The 8,383-nt window shown below is 42.6% G+C and overlaps 1 protein-coding gene across 2 annotated transcripts in view; it reads left to right on the forward strand.

Annotated features, from left to right (window-relative positions):
* Nucleotides 1–8,383, forward strand: part of LOC100448218 (large ribosomal subunit protein uL30m) — a 178,491-nt gene that overhangs the window by 16,623 nt on the left and 153,485 nt on the right. The gene's annotated exons all lie outside the window — the stretch shown is intronic.

Here is an 8,383-nt window from a genome sequence, read left to right on the forward strand (position 1 = left end):
CCTCCTTTTTTTTGAGGCAGGGTCTCTCTCTGTCCCCCAGACTGGTTTGCAATGGTGTGATCACAGCTCACTGCAGACACAAACTCCTGGGATCAAGTGATCCTCCCACCTCAGCCTCTCAACTCACTAGGATTACAAGTGCGTGCCACCATGCCCGGTTAATTTTTAAATATTTTGTAGAGATGGTGGTGGGGGAGGGGTCTCACTATGTTGCCCAGGCTGGTCTCGAACTCCTGGGCTTTGACCTCCCAAAGATGAGATTACAGGCATGAACCACCACACCCAGCCCTCAGGCTGGTCTTGAACTCCTGGCCTCAAGCCATCCTCTGTCCTTGGCCTTCCAATCCCCTGGGATTATAGGCATGAGCCACCATGCCCAGCCTTATTTTTGTCTTTATGATCAGATCCTTATTGTTCCTATGCAATTTAAAACTTAGAAAACCATAGTTTTAAGTAACAAAGTTTTATTACATTAGCCCAAGGATGCTAATGACAAGCTCAAAATTATTTGTCAGTTGGCTTAAAAATACATGAAAAGAGTTAAGCATTTATATCCTGTATAATAAAAAAGGAAAAATAATAATAATACACATTTAATCAGACAGTTTTATGAAGGCCATAACTTGTTTGTTTGGATGAACTTGGGAGGCTGAGGGGGCTCAGGCCCCTCAGAGAAGGGGCAGAAAGTAGGGATGGAAGACCCTGGCAGTCATATCTGAGGGAAGGGAAGCCCCTAAAGGGGCCAGCACTAGCAAAGAAATAGCAGGAAGAGCCTTGGTTCCCTCTCACCTCTTCAGCCACTCTCCACTGACCAAGCCCACACCCCTTATTCTGTGGACATTTTCCCACTAAAATATTTTACTTGGCACTTTGGGAGGCTGAGGTGAGTGAGTCACTTGAGGTCAGGAGTTCAAGACCAGCTTGGCAAATATGGTGAAACCCCGTCCCTACTAAAAATACGAAAAATTAGCTGGGAGCGATGGTACATGCTTGTACTCCCAGCTACTGGGGAGGCTGAGGCAGGATAATTGCTTGAACCCGGGAGGTGGAGGTTGCAGTGAGCCGAAATCGCACCACTGCACTACAGCCTGGGCAACAGAACGAGACTCCGTCTCAAAAAAAAAAAGAAATATTTTCATATGTACCATCTGCACAATAGAACACTTTGCATTAATTAAAGAGAGAGGCAGCACTACCATGATGACATAAGAAAATGTGCTGGCTGTACAGGTAAATAGGAAAAAAACAAGTCGCAAAATAAAATGTACTCAGTGACCCCATTTTAACAAAGACAAATGTTAGTGTATGTCTAGAAAATAAAAATTTGGGAGAAAATGCATCAAATCTTGAAAGAAGTTATCTGTGGAGATGAGACTAGAGAACATTCTTATTTTACATATTTCATATTTCCTTAATGATTGACACTGTATGCCTTATTGCTTTCATAATCAGAAAAAATAATGGTATAATTAATGGTAAAAACTGCCAACCAAGGCTGGGCACAGTGGCTCATGCCTGTAATCCCAGCACTTTGGGAGGCCGAGGCAGGAGGATCACCTGAGGTCAGGAGTTTGAGACCAGCCTGACCAACATGGAGAAACCCCATCTCTATTAAAAACACAAAATTAGCCGGGTGTGGTGACGCATGCCTGTAATGACAGCTACTCAGGAGGCTGAGGCAGGTGAATTGCTTCAACCCAGGAGGCGGAGGTTGCACTGAGCCAAGATGGCACCATTGCACTCCAGCCTGGGCAACAAGAGCAAAACTGTCTCAAAAAAACAAACAAAAACAACAACAAAACAAACAAAACTGCCAACCAAGTCTTTTTTCTTCTTCTATTTTTTAATTGAAATAGAGACAGAGTCTTGCTATGTTGGCCAGGTTGGTCTTGAACTCTCGGCCTCAAGTAATCCTCCCACCTTGGGTTCCCAAAGTGCTAAGATTACTGGTAATCACGCCTGGCCTAATCCAGTCTTTCCCCCTACTTTTCCCTAGACATTTAGAATATAGTGATATATAGTGATAGGGTTATACAAAGTCAGTTATTTTACATTGTATCCCTAAATAAATGTCTGTAATCAAGACCGTCTTGTGCTGGGTGCAGTGGTACATGCCTGTAGTCCTAGATACTCAGGAAGCAGAAGGATCACTTAAGCCCGGGAGTTTGAGGTTATGGTGAGCTATGACCACCACTGCACTCCAGCTTGGGCAACAGAGTAAGACCTGTCTCTTTAAAAAAAATCTTCTCTCAGCAGATCAGCCATCAAAATTATTGTTAGCCTGATGAAATATAGGTGAGCATACAATGTTAGAAGCCACCCTGACCTCTGCAGGGACTTGAAGTCCTCATAAGCAAAAACAGTTCGAGCCTGCCATTGACAGTTTAAAGAGTGGGTCCTTTTGTCCCTCCTACATTTCTCTGTTTATTCATATCCTTCACATTTTTCTTTCTTTTGACCTATTTCATTCCTAAAATATTCTAACATCTGACTTCTCTCCCAATTACAATAGTAACAATACGTCATGGGTTTTCCAGTGTAGTTACTTTTTAGTATATATTTTTTCAATAATGGCTATTCATTAAATATATATGATTTGTTTTGGGGCCACTGAAAGACTTCATATGGGTAAGTTCATATCATATTGTGATGAAGTTTTTGGTTTTTGGTAAGGAAAACATGGATTTTGCACTGATTGCTCTGCGGAATTTCTCTCTTGATGATGGTTGATGACCTTCACATGGCCTCTTAGTCTTTTTTTTCAATTTACCTCCTTTGCAGCCTTTAAAACTGTGAATCAAGCCTTCCTGTTTCAAATCTCCTCCTTAGTTTTCATGAATCTACACTCTCCTTCCTCTGTAAATGCTTCTTTGGCCCTCCATATCCTTGGGTTCTGCATCTGTGAATTCAACCAACAGCAGATGGAAAATAGTCCAGAAAAGAAAAATATCTGGCTTTGTCTGTACCTATTAGGTACAGACTTTTTTTTGTTGTCATTATTGTCTAATCAATACAGTATAACAACTATTTATATAGCATTTACAATGTATTAGGTATTATACATAATCTGGAGAGGTTTTAAAGTGCACAGGAAGATATGTGGCAGGTTATATGCAAATACTACACCTTTTTTGTTGTTGTTGAAACGGAGTCTCGCTCTGTCACCCAGGCTGGAGTGCAGTGGCGCGATCTTGGCTCACTGCAACCTCCGCCTCCTGGGTTCATGCAACTCTCCCATCTCAGCCTCCTGAGTAGCTGGTACTACAGGCGCGTGCCACCACGCCCAGCTAATTTTTGTATTTTTAGTAGAGACGGGGTTTCACCATGTTGTCTGCCTTTTTTATTATAATCATCCTGGCTGGTGCAAAGTGGGATGTCATTGTGGTTTGGATTTACATTTCCCTGATAGCTAATGATTTGAGCTTCTTTTCATGTACTTACTGCCCAATTGTCCATTTCTTTTGGGAAGATGTACAGATCCTTTACTCTTTTTTTTTTTTTTTTTTTGAGACGGAGTCTCGCTCTGTCGCCCAGGCTGGAGTGCAGTGGCATGATCTCAGCTCACTGCAAGCTCCGCCTCCCGGGTTCACGCCATTCTCCTGCCTCAGCCTCCCTAGTAGCTGGGACTACAGGCGCCCACCACCACACCTGGTTAATTTTTTTTTTTTTTTTTTTGAGATGGAGTCTCACTCTGTCACCCAGGCTGGAGTGCAGTGGCGCGATCTTGGCTCACTGCAAGCTCTGCCTCCTGGGTTCACGCCATTCTCCTGCCTCAGTCTCCTGAGTAGCTGGGACTACAGGCACATGCCATCATACCCAGCTAATTTTTTTTTTTGTAGTTTTAGTAGAGACGGGGTTTCACCGTGTTAGCCAGGATGGTCTCGATCTCCTGACCTCGTGATCCGCCCGCCTCAGCCTCCCAAAGTGCTGGAATTACAGGCATGAGCCACCGCGCCCGGCCCCTTTACTCATTTTTAAAATTGGGTATTTGTATTATTTTTATTGGGTTGAAAGAATTCTCTACACATTCTGGATACATTTTATCAGATATATGATTTGCAAATATTTTTCCAATTCTGAGTTGTTATTCTAATCTGATGGTATCAATTGCAGCAAAAGTGTTTTTATATTTGGTGTTCATCTGTTTTTTCTTTTGTGACTTGTCACATCAACAAGGCTTTGTGTAACCCAAAGTCGTGAAGATTTACCCTTAGATTTTTCTCTAAGTTTTATAGTTTTAATTCTTATATTTAAGTGTTTGTTACATTTCGAGTTTAACTTTTGTATATCGCATAAAAGGAGGGGTCAATATTAACTTGTCCCAAAACCATTTGTTGAAGAGACTATTCTTTCCCATTTGAATTGTCTTGGCACTTTTGCCAAACATCAATTGACTATAAAACACAAGGGTTTATTTCTGGACTTTTATTTCGCTTATCTTTAGGCCTGTCTTATAATTGTAGTTTTGCCCTAAGTTTTGATATCCGAGTGTGTGAGTACTCCAAATATGTTATTTATCAAGATTATTTTGGCTACTCTGGGTCCACGTAAATTTTAAGATCAACTTGTCAATTTTTGCAAAAAGGTATCTGGGAGTGGGGGTTTTTGTTTTTTTGAATTTGTTGAATCTGCAGATTAACTTGGCAGGGGCAGTATTACAATCTTAAGACTTAATATCAAGTCCTCTGACTCCTAAAATAAAGCTTTGCATTTATTTTATTATTATTTTTTTTTTAACTTAAGAACACTGAAACATGAAAAAAAAAGAAGACACGGTCTTGTTCTGCTGCGCATGCTGCAGTATAGTGGTGCAATCACAGCTCATTGTAGCCTCAAACTCCTGAGCTCAAGTGATCCTCCTGCCTCAGCCTCTCAAGTAGTTTATGAGGTGGATGCCACCACACCTGGCTAATTTTTAAAATTTTTTTGTAGAGATGGGGTCTCACTATATTGCCCAGGCTGGTTTTGAACTCCTGGCCTCAAGCACTCCTGCCTCAAGCTCCCAAAGCGCTGGGATTACAGGAGTGAGCCACAGCATTGGGCCAATGGGTTTTCTTATACACAATGAGTAGTTTTTTTTTTTTCAAGATTATTTTTCTTTCATTGTTTTCACTATAGTTTTGGTATGCATCTTTCTATGTTATCTTACAATTTGTTGATCTTCTTGGATTAATGTTTTCATCAAATATTTGATTTTCAGGCATCATTTCTTCCAATAATTTGCTGATTCTTTCTACTGTGAACACAATCTACTGTAGAGCTCCTCTAATGAATTTTTCATTACAGTTACTTTACTTTTGAACTCTAGAATTTCTATTTGGCTTATTTTATTTATTTTTTTATTATTTATTTTATTTTATTTTATTTATTTTATTTAATTTTTTTTTTTATTTTATTTGAGATGGAGTCTTGCTGTTGCCCAGGCTGGAGTGCAGTGGTGCAATCTCGGCTCACTGCAAGTTCCGCCTCCCCGGGTTCACGCCATTCTCCTTCCTCAGCCTCCCCAGTAGGTGGGACTACAGGCGCCCGCCACCACGCCCAGCTAATTTTTTGTATTTTTAGTAGAGACGGGGTTTCACCATGTTAGCCAGGATGGTCTCAATCTCCTGACCTCGTGATCCGCCCGCCTCAGCCTCCCAAAGTGCTGGGATTACAGGCATGAGCCACCGCGCCTGGCCGATTTGGCCCTTTTAAATTCCTTTCTTTGTTGATATTCTCTGTTTGATGGAATATTGTAAGCATACCTTCCTTATACTTCCAGCAGTTTCCTTTAGTTTTTTTGGAACACACTTATAATAATACTTTGAAGTTTTTATCTGCTTCCAACCTGTTGACCCTCTCAGTTTCCTTTGATTGCTTTTTTGCTCCTTGTATGGATTAGTTTCCTGTTCTTCTGTATGTCTTGTAATTTGTTGTTGAGGACTGGATATTTTAGATACTGTGTCACAGCAGCTCTGGATACTAATTTCCCTCCAACCCCTACCCCCTACCCTCCAGCTAATTTCCCTCCAGCCCCTACCCCCTACCCTCCAGCTAATTTCCCTCCAGCCCCTACCCCCTACCCTCCAGCACATTTCTTCTCGTTTAGTTTCTTGGCTGGATGATTTCAGTTAAGTCCACTTACTCTGAAGTATGCAGGCTCTGATGTCCCTCCTCAGAGTACAGTTTGGGTGTGTGCAGTCACCATGACTACTCCCTCTAGCCCCAAAGACAGTGGTTTTGATAGGGCTCTCTTTTACGTTTTCCTGGTCTTCTGGGAAACGTTCTAGTTAGTTAGAACCTCTTTTGTTATCACATCCTACTATTAGCACCCACTAATTTACTAGCTAACCACTCATTTTTTTTCCTTTTTTTTTTTTTTTTTTTTACTTTAGGTTTTATGGTACATGTGCCCAATGTGCAAGTAAGTTACATATGTATACATGTGCCATGCTGGTGCGCTGCACCCACCAACTCGTCATCTAGCATTAGGTATATCTCCCAGTGCTATCCCTCCCCTCTCCCCCCAACCCACAACAGTCCCCGAAGTGTGATGTTCCCCTTCCTGTGTCCATGTGTTCTCATTGTTCAATTCCCACCTATGAGTGAGAATATGCGGTGTTTGGTTTTTTGTTCTTGCGATAGTTTACTGAGAATGATGATTTCCAATTTCATCCATGTCCCTACAAAGGACATAAACTCATCATTTTTTATGGCTGCATAGTATTCCATGGTGTATATGTGCCACATTTTCTTAATCCAGTCTATCATTGTTGGACATTTGGGTTGGTTCCAAGTCTTTGCTATTGTGAATAATGCGGCAATAAACATACGTGTGCATGTGTCTTTATAGCAGCATGATTTATAGTCCTTTGGGTATATACCCAGTAATGGGATGGCTGGGTCAAATGGAATTTCTAGTTCTAGATCCCTGAGGAATCGCCACACTGACTTCCACAAGGGTTGAACTAGTTTACAGTCCCACCAACAGTGTAAAAGTGTTCCTATTTCTCCACATCCTCTCCAGCACCTGTTGTTTCCTGACTTTTATAGAGACAGGGTCTCACTATGTTGCTGAGGCTGGTCTTGTACTCCTGGCTTCAAGTGGTCCTCCCGCCTCCGCGTCCCAAAGTGCTGGCATGAGCCACCACACCTGGCCACTCTATTGTTTCTGACAATGCTCTGGGGCACAAGTCGCCGCAGTTTAATCCAGTTAAATTCAGGCCCCTGTAGAGTATCTTTGAGGCTTGTTCTAACCCTAGGACTAATAACAGCTGCCTCTATTTTTTTGAGACAGGGTCTCACTCCGTCACCCAGGCTGGGGTGGAGTGGTGTGATCTTGGCTCACTACAACCTCTGCCTCTTGCGTTCAAGCGATTCAGCCTCCTGAATAGCTGGAATTACAGGCACATGCCATGATGCCTGGCTAATTTTTAAATTTTTAGTAGAGACAGGGTTTCAGCATATTGGCCAGGCTGGTCTTGAACTCCTAACCTCAAGTGATCTGCCCACCTTGGCCTCCCAAAGTGCTGGGATTACAGGTGTGAGCCACCGTGCCAGGCTCTTTCTGTTGAGCTTGTTGGCATTCCCTTTTGCTTGTTGCCATCAGGGAGCTGTCAATATGCTCTTAATTGCTCCCCTCCCCAGATCCAACGTATTTGGTGGCACCCTTACACTTCAACATCTTCCCTCATCCTATTCTAGTCAGTCCCTTTATTAAATATTTTTAGTAGAGACGGGGTTTCACCAAGTTAGCGAGAATGGTCTCGATCTCTTGACCTTGTGATTCACCCACCTCGGCCTCCCAAAGTGCTGGGATTATAGGCGTGAGCCACCGTGCCCGGCCCAGAGCTGTTTTTATGACTTGCCATTTCCACTGGACAGAACCTCTGTTCTGCTGCTCCAGAGCTAGGAGTGGGGACAGTGGCCTGCTTTTCTAGGAGTTATACCCACAGTCTACAAGGGGGAAACGGGTGACATAACTCCTGGTCTCCTCCAAATGCATCTCCTTGCATGGAACCTTCACTCTACGTACGAGTACAGAGCCTTCATCCTATGAGTAAGCTGGGGCAAAAGCAACTGAAGCCCAGTATTCTCAGTCTGATATTCCTGGGTTAGAGTTTCTGTGCTGTAAGTGGGGACTAGGTGGAGGAAGGAGCACCAAACCTCTTGGCTACTCTTGCTTGCAAAACGGTTTCTGCAACACAGAGCTTCAGGGAATGAGGCATGCTAATAATCTACTCTTCCAGAGGAGAAACTGTAGTCCAGGATTGGGAACTGGAGAGAGGGAATGGGGTCATGGCTCCAATGCCACAGACTCCCTATTCTAAGATTAGAAGACTTTCTTGAAAAAATGTTTTTGTTGGGTGTATGCATTTATGACAATTTCCACATAAACTTAAAC

This window comes from Pongo abelii, chromosome 12 (genome assembly GCF_028885655.2).
Source record: "Pongo abelii isolate AG06213 chromosome 12, NHGRI_mPonAbe1-v2.0_pri, whole genome shotgun sequence".
Taxonomy (NCBI): Eukaryota; Metazoa; Chordata; class Mammalia; order Primates; family Hominidae; genus Pongo; species Pongo abelii.